We start from the raw sequence: 22,126 nt of genomic DNA on the forward strand, positions 1-22,126 counted from the left end.
GGTGGAGCTCAGGGAGTGTTGTGGAAGAGTGGGGAATAGAAGTGAGCAAGCTGGAGTGGTCAAATTTACAAAGTCAAGTAACCTAGGCTCGTGGGGGTTCAGAGAGATTAAACAACCATCCAAAGAGCATGAAGGTCTGGATCTGTGTGATGCACCTAAACTGTGCCACCAGAGAAATGGGCTTGGGACTGCTGAGGTGGAGAGTGCTCAAACCATGGTAATCTAAGTTGCTGAGATAACAATAAAGCTAGCTATTGCCCTATCTCCACGCCTGCTTTGGGGCAAGAAACCATGCCCCTCATCTAGCTGATCACTTCATCACTATAAAGAGACAACTCTCTTGCCCCTGGAAGCATTGCAGGTATGGCTGCTGTGTCACATGTATGTCAGTAGGTAGCAGAGAAGACAGACACTACATCTACATTTAGTGTTCTCACCAATTTTGTGTCTGCCATCTGCCCCACTGCTGGGATGTGAGACACACGGATCGGGAAGCAAAACTCAGACAATGCTTGACTGTGACTCCCTATACTCCTGTGATGGGACGCACTGAGACACTTCTTGCTGAGGGGGTGGGAGAATACAGTCTAAGGTGGGAGTGGCCAAAGTTGGGAGTCCCTAACTCCCAAACATCTAGTCACCACTGGAGTACCACACAGAGGAGTGGGGAATGAAGGATCAGTGGGACACAGGCCCACAAAGAGGCAGGGAGCAGGGAGCTGCCTACCATCTTAGGTGGATGGCTGGGTGCCATGGACTCAGACTCACTCTACCTTACAAAGCTTCCTGGCAAGGTCCACTATCCCACAACCAATGAACGTCTGAATGATTAGTAGGCCAACATTCCCTTGATAAAAAGCTAGCCTGAGACAACCACCAGTCTAGCCATGCAGGCCCTTATGACTCCCAGGAACAGGGAGTATTTAAGAACTAGAGTCTACAAATTTAGTCCAGAGACTTGAAACCTGCCCTGGGTTTGAAATCCCGGAGTGGGATCGACCCAGAGACAGACTCTGTCATGGGGCCATTCAGACTGGCCAGGTGAGAAGAGAGAACCATGGCACCATGGATCCTGGACAGGGAACTAGTCTGTGATGATCACCAATTGGACTCTACTCAGTGTAGAGGGAATATCTTGTGTATTGTATAGAACCATGACCTGTCAATTTAAAAGCTTAGGCAGGGACTCGAGGTGGGACATTCAGGAGTCAGTGAGGATACTAGGATACAGTCAAGAGCAGGGAGATTCACCGGAGAAGATGTGAAGGGATGATAGATATACAGTACTTCAGCACAGGTAACCAGCCACGTGGATTAAAAGGGTTATTTTAAGTGATGGTTCTAATCATTGGAGACTCTAGCTATATGGTCAAGGTATATGTAAATATATTTTGAGTCTGAGTCTTATTCATGGCAGATGAGGAAGCATATGACTTAGTGGGCAGAAACCAGAGATGACACGTTTTGCAGAAAGGAATACCTAGGAAGGGATGCTCATTGGATAAATTCTTAGGGGCCCCTAAATACCTCATTAGCATGGAAGAGTCTAGGCTCTAAGGTATGACTGGGTGTAATCGTCCTCTTAGTGGGGTGTAGTGGTCACATGCTCCAGGACAGGAATCTGGTTGGGAACTTGTCTGAGCTCTGATGTTCTCAGTTATAAATTTTATCAGATATCTTAGTTAAGGTTTTACTGCTATGAACAGACACCATGACCAAAGCAACTCTTAAAAAAGGACAACATTCAGTTGGGCTTTGCTTACAGGCTTAGAGGTTCAGTCTATTATTATCTAGTTGGGAGCATGGCAATGCCCAGGCATACATGGGGGTGGAGGAGCTAGAGTTCTCCATCTTCATCTGAAGGCTTCTAGGAAAAGACTGGCTCCAAGGCAACTAGGACAAGGGTATTAAAGCCTACACCCATGATGATACACCTATTCCAACAAGACCACACCTCCTAACAAGTGCCACTCCCAGGGACAAGCATATACAAACAATCTGAGGTTCTGAACTATGCTACTACCTTACCAGTTCTTCTGTCTGGTGACACTTCCCACTGCCTCACACTCAAGATTACCTCTGTTCAGTCCCATAATGCATTCGCTAGACATAGCACACTTGAGACCAATTCTGAGATGACCCTGAACACTCAAAGCAAGTAAGTGGTAGAGAAATGGAAGAGAAAAATATAGGGTTTAGGCACAATTAAGAGAGGCAGAACAGTAGACTCAAGGATAGGGAGGAACTGCCCAATGTGAGTAATTGGTGATGTGGTAGGGTTCTGGCTGTGCTGCCACCAGGGGTCAAGTCTGAGTCTATGGCCCTGCTGCAGCAAGGATCTATTACCACCAAAGTCCAGACAAATGTCTCTAGTCTGGTCTCCTGCTGGGGGACAAGTTGATGTCTGAGGACTGTGCAGAACTGGACCCATCCATTACCTGAGCACCTGGGAGAGCTGGCTCTGGGGTCAGGAAAGCAGGAGCCCTGATCCTGCCCCTAACTAACTGTAGTACTTGAGAGGGTGGCCCTGCACATTGCAGAAGTTGTGGGTGAGCCAACTATCAAGGATAAGAGTGTGGGAGACCTGGGCCCTACACCCCTTCTTTTGTGTGGTGATAAGGACGAGGGAGAGATAGCCTTCTTCACCTTGCTCCTTGTCACCTGTGTAAAGCAGTAGACATGGCCCTGTTTTCATAAAAGCAGGAAAGCTGGCCCTGAACTTTATTGGCTGCAGCACTCATGAGAGCAGGCCTTGTACTTTGCCTGGGCAGGAAAGAGGAGCTGACGCTGGTAATAGGGGCATGGGCCATCCAGCCCAGAGTGCATGAGCATGGGAGAGTTGGCCCCACCACTTGTCTAGCATGCAATGACATGGGTGAAAAAAGAGATGACACTCTTCCCCACCACTTGCCACCTATAGTAGTCAGTAAAGCTGGACCTGAGGTCACGAGAACAGAAGAGCTCTCCCTGCCCTTCACCTGCTGCAACACCTGTAGCATGACCTACAGCTCCCCTGGGCAACACAGTAGAACGGAACATGATGGTAATGAGTAAGCTGGCCCAATGGTATAAAAATGTGAGAGCTATTACTGCCTCCTGTCTGCTAGGCACAGATGAGGAAGATCAAGTCCTCCCTCCCTCACCATCTATGGCAGGCAGGAGTGCTGACCACATGTTCATGAGAATGGGAGAATTGGCCATGTCCCTCACCAGCTGCAGTACTCAGTGGAGTTCAGGTCCTTCACCTTGATTAGGCAGCAGAATCGTCCTGGTAGTAGGGATTGCTGGTGAGCCAGCACAAAGGGTATGAGAGCAAGAGATCCAGCAGGCTGACCAAGTTTTACTTGGTCAGATCCTGGTCTTTGAATAGGCCCATCCCAACTTGTACTCCTTTCATGAACTGCTGGAGTGCATTAAGGGCCCGTCTTACAGATCCAAAACTATAAGAACTCCATTATGCAGGGCAACAACAGAATATTCAAGGGGAGTCTCAGTGAGTTTCAGTATTGATAGAGTAGTAGAAGCCAGAAACATTTTACCAGACCAATGAGTCATTGCAATAAAAATGTTTAAGCAAAGAAGTGTGGACTAAAGAGTACACTGTGAGACACACTGTGACACACTACAGCTTTGACAAGAATTTACACCCTTGGGTGGTGGGGAGGTTGCAAGAGTGGAGAGTGGATACAAAAGGAAGGGATGAGAGGGAAATGTTGTTGTTGTTGTTGTAAGATAGAGTAAAATCCACAAACTTTTAAAACAGTAAATGAATGTAAAAGTTGTTTAGCTTACCATAATGATCTGAACCCTGCTTTTGATTTTTTTGGTACTTTTCCCTGACATAGTCTACAGTGGGAATATCCAATGTGCATGCAAAAATATATTTACTCAATTCTTGTTTTATACACTTGTGAATTTTAGCATGTTTAATAGGACTTGTGGGATTGAGAAATTGTTTTGTTATTGAATTTTATTTACATATTTTTCCTGGCTATGATATTAAACACTACATATTTTTTACCACATTCCCAAGGAGAGATTCTTTAATCAACAAATAGAAAAATTCCCATTGGATTTCCAAAGTTAAGATATTACTGCTACTCATTGTTCTCAAGAGATGAATGAGGACAGAAATGAATGGGGAGCAACATGTTGCAGTTGGTGATGATTAACTTCATGAAAAGTGTCTATGATCGATGATGGGACAAGAAAAAATAGACATAGTACACAGGTGGTCCATTAGAGAGTGTCTAAATAATTACTTGTCCATTTTTGAGAAAGGTATTTTGGGGTAAATTCCTAACTTCAAGAGATGAAGATCCAGGACACTATTTGAAGAATGAAAATTACCTAGAATGGGTAGCAAAGTGAAGAGCTGTCAAAAATCATTTATAATCTGTAATGCTTTGTAAATGCATCTTGTTGGAGTAGATGTGCCACTATGGGTGTGAGCTTTAATACCTTCATCCTAGCTGCCAGTCTTCTCCTTGCTGCCTTTGAAACAAGAGGTGGGACTCTCAGCTCCTCCAATCCCATGTCTACCTGGATGCTGCCATATACCCACATTGATGATAATGGACTAAACCTCTGAACCTGTAAGACAGCCGCAATTAAATGTTGTCTAAGAGTTACCTTGGTGTCTGTTCACAGCAGTAAAAGTCTTACTAAGACACAATCTGAGAGTTAACAAAGTATTGGTAAAGGTTGAGAATTCTAAAGTTCTTTCATTAATAGTCCCCTTGTAGACTTTGTCAGGAGAAAGAGCAAAAAGAAATGAAAAGGTTATTTCTGAAGAGGTAAACTTTATCTGTGAAGTATGTGAATACATACTAAACAGACACTGTAGTCATTCACTTAGCTCCTCTTTTAGGATCCAAATGATCATTTCTTCTGATAATTAGAATATTTGCTTTAAAAGCCAAAATTTTCAATCTCTATACACAGTTTAAATCTTTACCAAATTTTATGCCTTCTACATGATGTCAGTCCTTTCCAGTGATTAACCAATGAACTATGAAAAGAGATTCGATGAGTGACAAACTCCTTTAGAATTGGACAAAGCTGTAACTTTGTTTGGACTTTCTATAATCTACCAGCTTCTGAATAATGACATGAAGACATTAGTCAATATTCTACCACATGGCTCATTATTTCTCCTCTGTTTCATAAATCTGACTTCCTCTGACTCTTACTGACTGATGAATCTCTTACCTCTGTGTCTGACTGATGGATCAAATTTCCCACCACAGACTTCTTCCCAGGATTCCTAACTTTACACAGAAGTCCCACCTATTCTCTCCTGAATTGCTATAGACCATTCTTCTCTTTATGAATGCCAATCAGAGAACGCCTTAGGCAGGTGAGAAAGGAGACATATCTTCACACAGTGGGAAAAAATGTTACCCTAACACAAATAATCCTTCAGATCACCATTGGCAAATGCATATCCTCTATAATTTTATTTCCTAATGGTAGTGCAAGTTTAGTTTTCCCTGTTTATCACAGTAAAGTATGCCAGTGGTTTTTCTCTAAGTTTCTTCCTGTAGGTCCTAAACTAAGACGATATCATTACTTTATCTTTTTCCATAAAGAAGTCCTTTGCTTCACAGCTCTGTTCTTTTCACATAAATTATGAGACTTCTCAGCTTGTTTTAGTTGCTTGGGCGGCCAACATTGGTAAAGTATTTGGAGTGTTCATTCTCTTCTTCTTTTAGTATCCCTGGACAAGTTTCTAGTTTGGAATATCCAGCCTTCACTTTCTGTGGGCCAAGTCCTTCATAGAAAACAAAATGGAAAATATTCACACAAGTGAGCCACATAGTTGTCAGCTGCCAGCTTTTGTACACTGATGTCCAAGTTATATTGTATAGGATCTAAACCCAGTTTTTCTATTGACATGGTTTCATAGCGTAGATAAAGTTTTATATCTTCCCTCCAGCTCTTTTTACTTTAAAATATATAATCTTGTCTCAGACATCCAGCTACATTGGATAATTTTTCTGATGGTATAATCAAATGAGTTGTAATTAAAGTGTGATTACCCTTATGATTTTATATATATGTATATGTATATATATACATATATATGTGTGTGTGTATATATATACATATATATATGTGTGTGTATATATATACATATACATATGTATATGTGTATATGTGTATATGTGTATATGTGTATATGTGTATATGTGTATATGTGTATATGTGTATATGTGTATATGTGTATATGTGTATATGTGTATAAATGTATATGTGTATATGTGTATATGTGTATATGTATATGTATATGTATATGTGTGTGTAATATTATATTATACACATGTATATGTAAATGTAGCAATATATAAATAAAAAATAAGCTTGAGAGAGAGTAGGGTTAAAGAAAACAGATAAAGTGGTAAATGATATGATGATATTTTAATTTTGCAAAGTAAAAAGAAACTTAATATTTTTCAACTCATTTGCTAGAGTCTGATTAAATATCAATATTTAAACAAAGATAAAATTTAACTAAGTAACCTATGACCAAAGTCTTAGAAGTAGGTTCTAAGAGGGTATAACACATTGGATTTTGCTTTTTAGCCAGAATTGGTTTAGGATATTGTCATTATTTTATCTAGGTAGAGCAGTTATTATAAAGGTATTATCATTGAGTCACTGCATTTCATTTAAATAATTTTGTTTTAAAAATTAAGTTCTAAAATTTATAGTTTGTTATTCATTTTAATTTTCATGAAAATACAAATTAGTAACTCTTAGAAATATTTCTGTCTTAATAATGTCTTTATGAAGCAGACATTCAGATATTTTGAATTATTTTTGTTATTCAGTTTTCTTCTTCTTAATCCTATCTCTACCTTCTTTCTTACTGACACATATAGATAATAGAACAATCATTTTGGCCATACGTTAAGAAGATAGCATTAAAATAATTACAGTAAAAATATAATTAAGGAGATAAAAAATAGGACAAGGATTATGGTGGAAAGGAAAGGAGAGAGAGAAAAACTTTGGACATTCATTGTTTCAAAATTCTGTCTATTTTTCAAAAACATTATTCATTATTTGGATGAAAATACCATAGAGTAGATTGGCTATATAGCATGGGATTGTATATAATAGATTTAGAGATAATTGTGATAACAATCAGAGAACTAAATAGTGGAAAGTGGTAGAATGATGGCTAATACCAGAGAGATCTTATGTCCTATACTTTTAGCAAAGATTCAAATATGTGCCTCAAGATAAAAAAATAAATTGGGAAACCTAGAAAGAAGAATTGACCTGCAAATTCCCTCCTTGGTAGAAACACAATAGAAAACACAGAAAAACAATAGAATCCTAGAGAAGCAGAGTTTAATTTATGTCTTGGAGTTTCTGTTGGTATGAAAAAAACATGAACAAAAGAAATTTGAGAAGAAATGGTTTATTTCATCTTAGAGTTTATAGTCTATCATTCAGGAAGTAAAGGCAGCAAGCTGAATGCAGAAACTGATACAGAGGTGTAGTGTTTAATGTTTTTTTTTTTTCCTTGTGGCTTGCTTAACCTCCCTTCTTCAATATTTCAGGACCATATACATAGGATTGGTATTGTCTACCATAAGCAGGGTCTTCTCCCATCAAACTCACTTAGGAGGCAAAAGCAGACTGATCTCTGAGTTTCAGGCCAGCCTGGTCTACAGAGAGTTTTAGAAGAACTAGGGATAAACAGAGATTTTTGTCTCAAAAATCAAAACCAACCGAAGACAAAAATGGTTTCCAGTATCACCTAAGTTATAGGTAGAGAAAAGAAACAAGGGTGTGAGTTTTCTGACTTTAAAATGGGATAATCTAGTCACTTGTCCATGACCAAAACATATTTACTTTGAAAATTAACTTTGGTAAGACAAACTGACAATCCTAGTCTACTCTCAAGAAAAGCATCAAATTTAATGACACCACATTCTACAAAATGTGCCCCTCAGAACTACAATGTCATGAGAAACAACTGGAAAAACTATGACAGCCCCAGGGGACTGGGAGATTAGTGGTATTCTGCACAAAATCCTTGAAAACAGTGAGACTAACACCAAGGCATTTATGACTGTGGCTATCAAATATGTCATATTTACAAAGTATTTTATGAAGTTGCCAGGCCTGTTATGTGTGAAATAGTCCTGTGTGATGTACAAGATGGGCTCAGGGTCATGTGAGGGCCGATCTGAGAACTAATGTGATGGGCAGTTTATAGTCTTTGAAAGTTATGTTAGTATAAATTCATTCTTAATTTTGAATTTTGTTTTCAAATGGACATAAAACCCTATTGCACTGGGACTGCTTACCCTGGAAATGGATCTTCTCTAGAAAAACCACAGTTGGATTTCTGAGAAAGAAGCCCACCACCTTATTTTTCCTACTTTCTTAATTAAATTTTCAGTAATGGGGTTTTTCCTAGATGTAGGTTGCTTTAATTCAACATGAGTGTTTGAATTTTTATTTATTAATTCTTAATATTCCCTTTGCCTCACAAACCCATACTTGCTAGCATAAACATAGCTAGGTGAGCAACTGGATGTATAGTTAGAAATATTTCATAGCTAAAACTCTAAGCACAATATTACACAGTTGAATGCATATACAAGCATCATATTTCACTTCTGATAATGCTATTAATACTGTTACTATTGTGGGATGTATAGACCAGTATGATAATTTCTCAAAATGCATAACCATATTTCTTTGGGAGAGTGAGAATTAAATTATAATGAAATAAGTAAACATATATAATTTTGAAATTTGGTACATTCAAAATTAAAAAGATGCTTCAACTAATTTGTACCTATAATCTTCATTTTTCAATTTATAGCTTGAGTCTTAACTGTCTCTTACAGGTTAAGATATTGGATGCTTGGTCTCCAGATGTACATATAATTTTTGGAAGGTGCTGGGAGAAGCAGGCTATGAGGACAGGACATTTGAAAATGATACTAGCACCTGTCACAATCTCTGCTCACTGATCCATAGTAATGTTAATATCCTCTACCGCATGTTCTTCATCAGTGAACTGAATTACTCTGCCATGCCTTCCCTAACATGATGTTATTCAAACCCTGCCAAACAGTGAGTTTAAGTACACCTTCCTCCTTTGTTGATTCTGTTAGGTATTACAGGCATATCCACCTAATAAACCCAGTATACATCAGTTGACAATGTCAGGATAGAGCCAGTAGTGTAATTAGTCCAAGTCCAAGCAGAAATGTTTGGTCTTGGGAAAGGTGATGATAACCATATGATATTTAACACATTTTTATCTAAGCTTCATGGCGACACTTTATTCCAAAAACTTACTAAATAAGACTCACCAATCTAGAAAAAAACAAAAACAAACAAACAACAAAAAAAAACCAAGACTAATAATGGCTTTTGAAAAATCCCTATTCTCCAAAGTATAGAACTTATCTTTTTCCAGACAATCAATGTAGCTTAGGCGAGTCAATGCATCATGCCATCCATGGCTCAGAATATGTGCAGTATGTACCTCATGATATCCTTTCTGTTGAAATCTGATGATTGAGGTACTTTTCAAATATATACAACTTGTCTGTCCCCATTACTAGTAAATGACCATGAAAGTTAGTTATTTATACATAATTGAAACTTATTAAAAGAATGTATACTTAAATAATTCATGTAAGTATAAACTCACAAAATTAATCTTTACATAAGCAAAAATATAAAATAAATTTTAACTATTTCAAGTTTTGTATGCATAAGAAGTTATTATCTCAGGGCTGGTGAGATGTATCAGTGGGTAAGAACACCCAGCTGCTCTTCTGAAGGTCCAAAGTTCAAATCCCAGCAACCACATGGTGGCTCACAACCATCTGTAATGAGATCTGACTCCCTCTTCTGGAGTGCCTGAAGACAGCTACAGTGTACTTACATATAATAAAAAATAAATAAATCTTTCCAAAAAAGAAGTTATTATTTCAGATGTTACTATGTGTTAAAATTCTTATAAAACAAATTGATAAATTCTGGTCACACCTTAGGTATGTAAGCAACAACAAGGCTACAGGTATGTGTAGATATGTAAGCCTACTGTATTCAACACTTGTGTTTTTTGACAAATATTTGTAATCACTATTTGTATATGATTAGTTCTTTATTAAAAAAAAAAGCAAGAGCATTTTATTGAGTCAAAAAAAATGTGTCAGAAATAAATAATGAAGAGTAGGCCCCTTGGTCTTGCAAACTTTATAAGTCCCAGTACAGGGGAATGCCAAGGCCAAGAAGTGGGAGTGAGTGGGTAGAAGAGCAAGGCGGGAGGAGGGTATAGGAGACTTTCAGGATAGCATTTGAAATGTAAATGAAAAAAATATCTAATAAAAAATGAAAACAAATAATGAAGAGCATATATCATATAATAATTTAATCTATTTTTGTTTATATGAAGGATGGATGTTACTTGCAATAGACAAGCTTTAAACTTAGGACTTGTGCCTAAACAATAAAGAGAACATGAAGCCTTGGATTTACTTCTAAGGGTAATGGTTGAGCAAGCATCTCAAGAGGACTGTGTCCTGACTTGGCAGCCAATGACAAAAAGTTTAAAAGAGAAAATGAGTACCTTAATTCTATTAGAGTATGCATTTTGTGGCTTGTTAATATTATGCATTAAGCCAATTTTGAGTTATTAAAGTTTTTTTTTCCCTCTTCCAGTTTTCTGACCATCAGGAAGCACTCAATTTCTTATGGGATTTCTTGGCATGGATCATGTTACTTCTGGTCTCTTGTGCTTCATTCAAAACTTTAAGAATCCCCATTGTAAGATGACTGAAACAGAGTTGAAAGATATGATGGTATTTTCAGATTCCAAGAGAAATAGGACCACTCAATTCATGAAAATAAGCTTCTCTGTGTTTCTGTGCTGGCTCTATCTATTAGGAGAGCAGAATATATTAGAATTCATAGCTATTTATTTATTTGATCATCCATTCATTTATTCATTCATTTGTTTATTCATTTGGGGGAGGTTGTTTGTTTTTGTCATAAACCTAAATTGTAGGTCTTTGTCTGGCACTATTACATTGTTGCTTGTCACCCTCTCTTCTACATTAGATCTTAGAAGTCACTGTCAATGAGGTTTCCAGTAAGAAACATGTTATAGTTAAAAGGGTTTTGTGGAAAATAGGTTATTAGAAAGTCCAGCATTAAGAGGAGCATATGGTAACACTGAGGTTCCTTGTGCATCTGGAGAACGGTGAGCCTTCACTAACCTATTCTAGAAAAAGAAAAGGAAAAAAATGGAGACATTGAAGTTCTTTGGAATTAGAATTAGGGATAAATACCACTCTTTGGCAAGTAAAGTTCTGTCATATATGGTAGGAGTCACTGCTATTCATATTCAGTTTATTCCTTATGAATAGAAGTCTAGAGCAGCACACTCATAACTAAAAGAAAAATGGAAACATGTTACCATACATTTAAAAAACGAGTACAGCTAAGGGAAAGTGGAGGTGGTCTAGCAAGGAGGAGTAGAGGGAGAGAAAACAGTGGTCCAGAGGTATTGTGAAAAGAAGAATGTATTTTCAAGAGAGAGAGAGAGAGAGAGCATTAACCAATTAACAGAACAGAAAAGATGAAAGCAAAGCAGGAAGAAAGGAACAAGAAGAAAACATCTAGATCACTGTCCTGCTGCCCTTACCTTCTCTCTAGACACACACATACACACACACACACACACACACACACACAAAATCTAGAGCGAGGGGGGGAGTAAAAAAAGATTGAAATATGAATTTAAGAAGTTATGTCACTTGGGGTGAAAATATTACCCTCAAGGAATGATATATTAACAAAGACATCAGTACAATGTATGAGAAATACTCCTTAATTTTGAGTTGTTAGACAGGGAAGTCCAAGGATCCCATCCCAAACAATATAGGGTATTTCTTCTACCCTTATTTGGTTTTCCAATGTTGAAGGTATCCCTATTACTGAAGGCACTACCCACATTTAAGAAGATTCTAGCTATAACTGACCAATTTCCTTCCTGGTACTTCAGGAAAATATTATGTAAACTGCCAATGGGGGAAACAATCCTGACCCTACCCAGCTGTGGCACATATAAACCACAATGGCCATTATTTCAAATTAATCTTAAAGCTCCAATACTAGCACTTACGTTTTGGTTGCAATGAACAGCTGTCTGATTGGATTTAAGGCCCACTCAATGGGAGAGAAGAATTGTCAAAGGAAATTACAACTAAACATTTTCTTAAAGTAAAAGAAGTACTAAATACCCATGGAAGGAGTTACAGAGACCAAGTTTGGAGCTGACACCGAAGGAAGGACCATCCAAAGACTGCCCTACCCAGGGATCCATACCATAAACAACCACCAAACCAGACACTGTTGCATATACTAACAAGATTTTACTGACAGGACCCTGATATAGCTATCTCCTGTGAGGCTATGCCAGTGCCTGGCAAAAACAGAAGTGGATGCTCACAATCATCTATTGGATGGAACACAGAGTCCCCAATGAAGGAGCTAGAGAAGGTACCCAAGGAGCTGAATGGTTCTGCAGACCTATCGAAGGAACAACAATATGAACTAACCAGTACCCCCAGAGCTGTGTCTCTAGCTGCATATGTAGCAGAGGATGGCCTAATCGACCATCAATTGGAGGAGAGGTCCTTCGTCTTGCGAAGATTCTATGCCCTAGTATAGGGGAATACCAGGACCAGGAATTGGGAGTGGGTAGGTTGGGGAGGAGGGTATAGGGATTTTTGGATAGGAAACTAGGAAAGGGGATAGCATTTGAAATGTAAATGAAGAAAACATCTAATAAAAAATGAAAAAAATCAATGATTGCAGAACATTATACTAACTTTCAGGGAAAATAAAGTAGAATTTACATTTGAACGTACAAAAAAGAAGAAGAAGAAGAAGAAGTGCTACATGCAGTTCCTATTCTGCTGCCACTGGCAGCCATCTTACAGTCTTCGTCTTTCTGTTATCATAAGGCCTTCTCTGTGACTGATGATGTACATTTAACAACAGCATTCTAAACTCTTTTCAGGAACTCCAATCCTGCCAGATGCAAACTTCAGTTTCTCTCTGTGATACTTTCAACCCTGCATCTCTCATGTCACCAGAACCAGTAAGATCTGAGAGACCCTAACACATTACCTAGTTTAGCTGTTAGCACAAGATACCTCCCTGGCCCTCTTTGTCTGCTGATCCTGGGGAAATATTACCAGAAGATTTGACCCCAGTGATGTTGGTCTTTTCTCAATCACTGCCTATTCCTTTCAGCCACAGCTAGCCACCATCCAATGTCCTACTAAAGCAAAGGCATTGCTCCTTTTGTTCTAATGTCTTTCCATATAGTCTCTACACCAAAATGGTCAAGCCTGTCACAACAATAGTCAACGCTTCATACCCATCTGTGCCTTACTTTACTTCCTATTGTTGTACCAAACACTATCACCTAAAGCAAATTAGGGAAGAAAGGTTTAGTTCACTTTAGAGCATACAGTGCTCTAAAGTTCACTGAGGGAAATGTAGGCAAGAACTGAAAGACAGACCACAGAGGAATGCTGCTTACTGGATTGATCCTATAGCTTGCTCACACCATTCTTCTATACAGCCTCACAACACCTTTCCACCAGTAAAACTACCCATAGTGACCTGAGCCTTCCCACATCAGTCATTAATCAAGAAAATGTCCCCACAGACTTGCCTTCAGGTCAATCATACTGGGGCATCTTTTAAGTGAACTTTTCTTAAACTCACTCTTCCTAGGTGATCTTAGCTTATATGAAGTTGAAATATATATTAATTTATATAATATATTATTATGAAAAAATCATAATATATAATTATCATATATCATGCATATATGAATAATCTGAAGGAAGGTCTCAAAGAAGTACTTATACAGTGGAGTAAGTAGAATTCTGTTAGTTTGAATAGCAACATTTTGGAATAAAAATGGTTCCCTTATAGGAAGGTCTGCACACATTTCACATCTCTCATCCAAATATGTTTGTAGTGCCATCTATACTCACCTTTCTGTTCTTGAATATATCCTGCTGTAAGATGCAGGGACTTCTCTGTTCTTTACTATCAAAATCATGTGCTTGCAGAGCGATTCCTATTTTAACAATCCTTATTCTTTTTCAGAGTTGGAAGGATTACTGCTGAACTCCAAATATTTTGCCATAGACACATTGTTTACACAACACAGCTGCTAGAATGGCTTTGATGACAGGAACTTATTAAGGCCTTTGGGGGATGATGAGATTTGTTGAAATCGTGGTGTCTTTTTGCTGCCCCTGATTGATGTAGCATCATCAGTCCAAGGCTCCAGGCATATTGTGGTGTACAGAAGTTTTGTGGACAGAACTGCAAGTATGTCCTACTGTAAAAACAAATCAATCCTTTGTTTAAAAGTTCTCAGTATCTTCTACAGCCTGAGAGATAAAGTTTAAGTTCTCTGACAATGCATACAAGACCTGCTATAAATCTGCCATGTAGCTTCACAACCCACCGCTGTGGGAAACAAACAGCAATTATTAAATCACCATATGCTATCTATTTCTTTCCTCCCACTTCTCAGATTTTTTTAATACCTAATACAATATAAAGCCTCATGTTTTCAAGTCCAATCTGGTTTTCTTTTCTCACCCTAAACCTTTCTTTGACATCTATCTTCTTCATCCTTTAGGGTTCTTTACAGAGAACCAGAAGATTTTGTCAGTTTTTCTCTTAGTCATCTGAGCACATTGAATGCTAACAGACTTGCAACCTTCTCTTTGAAGCTCTCCTCTATTTCCTGGGTTTCCAAAAATTTCATTCTACAATGTATCTTGAATATCTTTAAATTTTAGCCTAATGGCTCTATATCTTCCATTAAAAAGGACAGCTAGAGTTTTATTGCTGTGAACTTTGTGGTGAAAATGTAAAGGATTACATGATGTAATGTGTAATCCAGATGTGTACAGATTTGTGTACAAATACATCTGTATCAGAGGACGAGAATGGCCTATTTCACCACCATGATTTCCCATTAGAAAAAACTTCTTCCAGGTTGGTCTCAGACTTTCAACAGCTTAGAGATTCTGGAAACACAAATTTTTACCGTACATTGATGTTTAATCTTAATAAGAAAGTAATAATTTTATATGTAACATACACCAGATCTTGAATATTAGGAACATGACATGGGAGATAGTAGGTCACAAGAATGCATTATTAATATTGTTAAAGAAGAAAGTTATTGCCAGGCGTGGTGGCACACTCCTTTAATCCCAGCACTCGGGAGACAGAGGCATGTGGATTTCTGAGTTCGAGGACAGACTGGTCTACAAAGTGAGTTCCAGGACAGCCAGGGCTGCACAGAGAAACCCTGTCTCGAACCCCCCCCCCCCCCCCGCAAAAAAACAAAAGAAGAAGAAAGTTATTTTAATGATTTGGGTGTATGTGTGTTTTTCTGTATCCTTTGGTCTATGTGTGTGTGTGTATAGGTGTGCGTGAAAATGAGCAAGTGTGTAGGGTTCAGAGGACATCCTTGTGGTTCATTATTCATATTCTGTCTAGCTATTTGTTGAGGCAAGATCTCACACTGCCCTGGAACTTTACAAGTAGGCTAGGCTGGAGAGCCAGTGAGTCCCAGGACCTGCCTGTCTCTGTTTTCCCAGCCCAGGATGAAAAACTTATATTAATACTCATAGAATTTTATGTACTTTCTGGGGATTAATCTCAGGGATGTAACACATATACCTTACTGAACCATCTCTTCAGCACTATTTTACATTTTAAGCCATGACTCTATAATGACTCTTTGGATATTGACATCTTTGAAAATTAATACATATTTTACAGGAAAAAAAAACTGGAATGACGGTCTTAAATGTAGATTCATTAATGTATTATGTACCTTGTAATTTTCCCTGATGCCTTTTTATCACTAATCTAATGGTAATATGCTAATTAACTCTATTTACCCAAAGTTCGAATACAAAAAAATTGAAATAGGTAGATACTATATTTTTAAAATAATTATTTTACTTAAAACTCTTCATAAGTCTGACTTTTTTTAGTTTTTGGTCTCAGAGTGCATACTAGGATCTTGTAGCTCCAATTTTATGTAATAACAGCATTTTATATTACCAGTTATTTACTTCAAAATATCAAATATTACAAGATTTTCTCAATTTACAATATCTTAAAAATAAGGAAACAAAGTTTGTTCATGGATGCAATCTGATGTACAATTTATTGTAAATTTATGAGTGATCAATTTCCTTCCTCAAAATGATAAACTTTATGAAACAGTATCTTTTTCATGATGTAATTGTTAATACTCAATAATAATAATAAAGTTTTCCATTATTCCATTTTTTTAAACACCTGGTATGTTTCAAATGTCTACATAATTTGACTGTCTGCTAACTATAATGTAAACAAGATATCTGCTGAAAATGAGAAAGAATTAAAGGTATAGTAGCAGACTTTTCTGATACAACTAACAGAAGATAAAGAGGGATAGCCAGTCCCAAAATGTAGCCCAGATTTCACAGATGCAGGAAAGAACTGAATTACTCCTCCTTTCCATAAAAATAAGCTATCATTATTTTCATTCTTCCGAAGCTCATTGAGAAGCAGCAGTAAAGTCAGCTTCTCAGCATGCTGTTCCAGGTCGAATTGAACGTTAATACTACCAACATCTAAAAATAACCTAAAATAGCTCTCTATATTTTCTGTTAGCGTTTGTATCCATTCATTTATTCTTCCATTGACAAACAAGACTATAATAAATCTTTTAGAAATAAATCAAGAATGACCTGACCATGGATGGTGGCTTCTTGTACTTTTTTTAGATGTTTCTTTCCCTCTTCATATGACAGTGTTTACACTGAAGAAAGACTTTGCCTTCCTGATTGCCTCATCCAACCTGGACAGATATGCTCATCCTAACACAATTTCCACATTTTCCCTTCTAAGGCCTGGGCTTTGGAACAACTTGACAACTTGGGCCATAACAAGCGTGCTTTCGAGGCACTTGGGTTTCTTTTTTTTTTTTTTTTCTTTTGTCATGAAGAAGTTCTGCCAAAACAAATTCTGAACAAATTCTTTCTTCCTGAAGTGCCAAGTATGTCTCCATTCTGAAACTGCAATGCAATCTCATGAAGTCTCTCCTACAAAACAAGACTTCGTACTTTTGCACACAGCTGCACTACCTGGCAGGATCCCTAGTCCTGGGAAGTGACTAAAAAAAGAAGAAAAAAAAAAGAATAACTATATAGTCTGTCAGATCTATGAGCAAGTTTGGAAAACACGGCAATTGTAACACTCTCCCCACAGAAAATAAGAGGAAAACAGCTATGTTATTACTTGTGGCGTTGGAAGCAGGATGCTGCTAGAAGGAGAATGAGAGCAGTCGGTGTTCTACTGCTCCACCATGGGCCTTAGTACATGCAATCAGTTTTCCTTATTTTATACTATCATCCTTGACCTGCTTGGAAAGAAAGTCTAGCAAAGCTAATTGGAGAAATCATTTCTGTGTGCCTAACCATATTAGGATGTAATCAGCAACAATACACAAAGTGTTCTCTAAAAGCCTGCCTTCCTTCCACTTCCTGGGAAAGCATTAAGGCATCTTGTGAACTACAAGTGCCCCTGACTGACACTGAAAATTAAGGATGAATGTTCTGCATATCAAGTGCAGTACAAATCACACTGTTATCCTCTTGAGCTTGTGGAGCAGATAAGTCTTGTTTTGTTTGCTACGGGGAGGTGTATCTCTCTGGCATCTTCTGCTGTGCTGTGCTGCTCTGGACGCTGTCCAGAGTCAACAGCTGAACAGCATGATGGAGCCTATGATTCAAAGGCCCAGGGCAGAAGGGAAATAATTCCCTGGTGCCACTCTAGATTATCTTGCTTTTTACATAAATAAATCAACATCCTCTGAAAGATAGCGGTTGTGTAGGTAGTAAATTTAAGAAGTTTGCCTCATGCAACGATAGAGAAAAATGATAGTTTTCCCTTAAAAATTGGTCAGTGTTGCAAGAACCACATATGTCACAGATTATTTTAAAGATATTTATTGAAGGAAAAAGTGACTGTTATCAGAATGTCATGTTCTCTCACAATGCATTTTTCTCCACAAATATTTATTATTACCACTCTAAAAATATAACTGCTTTAGAGAGCAAAACTGAAAAAGAAAATCTGTTTTGCTAAGGTTTGTATATTTCATTCACAGAACTCAGCAACCAGGCCTTAAGATATACTTAAGTGACTTTCCCATGCATTTAAGATGAGCACTGGCCTGGAACATTCAAACTTAGAGCAGGCTAGCTCTCTACTTTTGCACAGGAGTCTCCACCTTGTGTTAGACAGGATAAATATAGCCCAGGTTATAGTTCTTCAACATACTTGACATTTAGTTTCAGAAGCATGTAAGAAGTTGTGGCAATAATTACACAGGCAGAAAGAGAAGATGAATATTGTTTCCATTTTTGAGCTTCTGAGGCACAGTATCATTTGTTGCATTCTTAATTCTGCCAAAGGTTAAAGGTGTCCAATAGGGGTGTCCATCTCACTTTGCAGACACGGCTCATCAGGACCGGGTAGAATCTTTTCACAAATTGCTGCTGCTAGGATCCTGGGGAATACTTTTTTTTTTTTTTTTTTGGCTTGGACTGCAACTTTGAGAATGCCCACTGAGTGGCCTCATGTAACTATCTGCATAATACCTTACAGCAAACTCACAATGTGAGAGTGAGCTGGGTAAGGACTGTTGAGTTGGAAGAGGAAGTAAGCATCTCTTTGGAAAAGAATTTCACCTGCTGGGTTGACCTTTCTTCAAAGATGAAAAGGTGTTTTAACTGCTTTCTTTTTCATTGTGATTACTGAGTTCTTGACCACTGCTCTCTTCTCTAATTTCAGTTTTCATTACTATTAATCATTACTTTGCTCTTTCATCCCATTAGAGATAGTTCTTCCTAAACAGAAGCAGGAAGTGGAAATGAAACAGGAAAGTCTTAAACTTGAAAGATCCAGGAAGCCCATGAGACTTATAAAACTCAAGAGCCTAGGAGCTCTTCAGATTATCCAAACAGTACACCGTAGGGAAGAGGACACTCAGGTGAGTGAGAGGAGTCTCTTCAGAGAAGCTACCTGCAGGTTAAAGAGACAATTCAACATTCATTTATTTCTTGCTACTTAATCTCAGGATTTTCAGTGATGCAGCTGCTGTTGACTTATCTATGGTCCTGTAAATAATCCCAATAAACCCATCCATTTACCAACATAGACTTGTATGAAATTCTTTGATCCGTTGATGACATCCCATATGTCCCTCAACTGAAGAATGGATAAAAAAAAATGTGTCTATACCTCCAGTTCCATGAGATCCAATGCTCTCTTCCTACGGGGATTATGCACACAAGTGGTACGCACAAACATGTAGTCAAAATGCAAGAACATAAATAAACATTTGAGAAGAAAAGAAAAACAAGAAACAAAGAATTAACCAAGTTATCAAATTTAGGCGTCAAGTCATTTAAATTGTGCTTGCTTGGTACTAAACCACCACTTCCTTTCAGATAAAGGAATAAATTTGTAACGGCAGTATGTGAATGCTTCATATGTACATATCAGTGTGTAAAATTCATTCTGAGTGCTAAGCATGCACACACAGGCATACTGGTTTTTCTGTATCTTGGTTTTAGAGAACTATACATTAATTAACCAAAGTATGTTCTTCTTTGTTTGAAAATAGATATAACCGATATCCTGTCTGGCAATATCTTCCCAGCAAAATCCATTCCTCTGCAGAAATGCTGTGTGGATAGAAAGTTGGCATTAAAGGACTCATGCTGTAAAGGATCCACAGCCATCAGTATTTTGCCTACAACTGCTGTGCTGGCCACTGTCCTTTATGCTACTCACAGGAGAGGTCTGAAAAAACAAAGAAATTGCTAGTATGTAGTGTAGGCAAGGGTGCCAGTACACACCCTTTCTATGTGTGCCTAGGGTGAGACTATTTTCTTTTATTTATCAATGAGCAAATTGCGAAGTTGAATAGTACCAAATTTGAGCACGTTGGTTCAAAACAGAACTATGCCATAAACAGTCAGGCTTAGAAAGAAAGAAAAGACTCATTTGGAAAACTAGACTCTTCTTTTCTTAAATACTAGGAATCGGAGTGGCCATCATTTTACATGAATAATTTTACTCTTAACTTCCCAACTGATCTTTCCTTACATGAAAACAGGTAATGATCACAATTTCAAACAAGCATTGAGCATTGAGTCAAACAGTAGGTTCAGTGCATTCATGTTGTATTAACACTGTATCTCTTTTCTTAAATCATGTGTGAATATGCACATACATACTTACATATTAACTTCCTTATTTGTAACCCTAAATATTTCTTCTGAATTTCACTTAAACTGAAATTTCAGTTCTTCAAAGTCATAAGGGGGTTTGTCCAAATTCTTTTCCAGAAAAAAAAAAAAAAAAGAAAAGAAAAGAAAAAAGAAAAGAAAAAGCAAAACCCCAAACCTGGGAGTTGTAAAAGTCATTGAAAATTAAACCCTTCATCTTCAAAATGTGGTGGCCTTGCTTCTGAATGTTAAAGTGAAAGGCTGGAGACTTGTGCCAAGTGACCTCAATATATTTCTTTGTACAGCACTAAGTGTCTCCTTCTTGTGCTGTGCGGGGAAACGATGCCTCATAGTTGATATGATACATTGTATAGACAACAAAGCTGGTACAGCTTCAGCACACAGGGGAAAATGTAATTAGAAAATGGGGAGAAAAAAAAAACCAAAATTAGAAAAACACCAGAAAAGCTTGAAAAAATAATAAACATAATGCAAATAAGATGTAACATTTTTGTAAAAAGATCAAAGTTAAAAAACCAAGCCGTTCTAATAATACTGAACAAAACAATAACCTCCTGGTATTCTAATCAGAAATATTATGACAGGAAAAAAACCCAAACATAATAGGCTTCAATAACAACTCAGAAGTCCTATAAAACCATTCCTCTGTGCTTTCATCCATCTCCTGACTGGTGGGACTGGTAAATACAGCACAGTGAATGGCCTTGATCATCTGAGACTCGAGGCTAGGAATTGGGCCCTCTTTTAAACCACAAAGGCACTATTAAAAGCAATATTGAAAAGTTTAATGAGATTGGATAATACAAAGAATCAGTCCTGGTAAATGATTAAGTGGCTATTGTGCCACTGTTCTAGTATTATTAGAGTGTTATGTACACTTGATATGAAAAGAAATACTTTTATCTAAGTAGTTTTACCCTGTACTCTTAAACAATAAGGAAAAGCTGTTCTGTTTGTATTTCTACCAATCCCTCATGGATCTTTTTTTCTTGGTCTTGACTCATTCTTTCTTATCTATCAAAGCTCTGAGATGAGAAAGGTCAGGAGGAAACATTCATGACTGAGAATGTAATGAAAACTTCAGGCCTTGAAGAGCAGTCTTGCTTTTCTATGGCTGAGAGAAAGCTTCGTGGACAAGCCAACTTGTAAAAGAAGTCATTTAATATGACTTATGTTTTTAGTGGTGTAGAGTCCATGATGGCAGAAATGAAAGCATGCTGGTAGGAACAGCTGAGAGGTAACATACAGATCTAGGTAAGATGTATATGTGTGTGTGTGTGTGTGTGTGTGTGTGTGTGTGTGTGTGTGTGTGAGAGAGAGAGAGAGAGAGACAGACAGACAGACAGACAGACAGACAGACAGACAGAGACACAGATAGAGACACAGACAGAGACACAGACAGAGACAGAGACAGACAGACAGACAGACAAGGAATCGCAAGTCTTTTGAGAGGCCAACCAATGCACAATTCTTAATCCTTCCAAAGCAGACTGACCAACTTGGAAACAAGTACCAAACATGTAAATATGGTGCCATTTTCATTCTAATGATCACATTGCATTCCCTGGGTCCTGTAGGCTTTTGGCCATATCATAATACAAAGTGAATTTAGTGCAAGTCAAAAATATTCCCATAATCTTTAATGGTTTCAACACTTTAGAAATCTAAAATCCAAATCTCTCCTGAGACTCAGGGCAGTGAGGTAGGCACTTCCTGAG

The 22,126-nt window shown here is 37.8% G+C and overlaps 1 pseudogene; it reads left to right on the top strand.

Annotated features, from left to right (window-relative positions):
- The first annotated feature begins 339 nt into the window (after nucleotides 1-339).
- Nucleotides 340-456, top strand: LOC115030523 (small nucleolar RNA SNORA17; annotated as a pseudogene).
- Nucleotides 457-22,126: the final 21,670 nt, after the last annotated feature.

The sequence above is a fragment of the Mus caroli genome, unplaced genomic scaffold, assembly GCF_978045245.1.
Source record: "Mus caroli unplaced genomic scaffold, Mus_caroli_1 scaffold_2, whole genome shotgun sequence".
Lineage (NCBI taxonomy): Eukaryota > Metazoa > Chordata > Mammalia > Rodentia > Muridae > Mus > Mus caroli.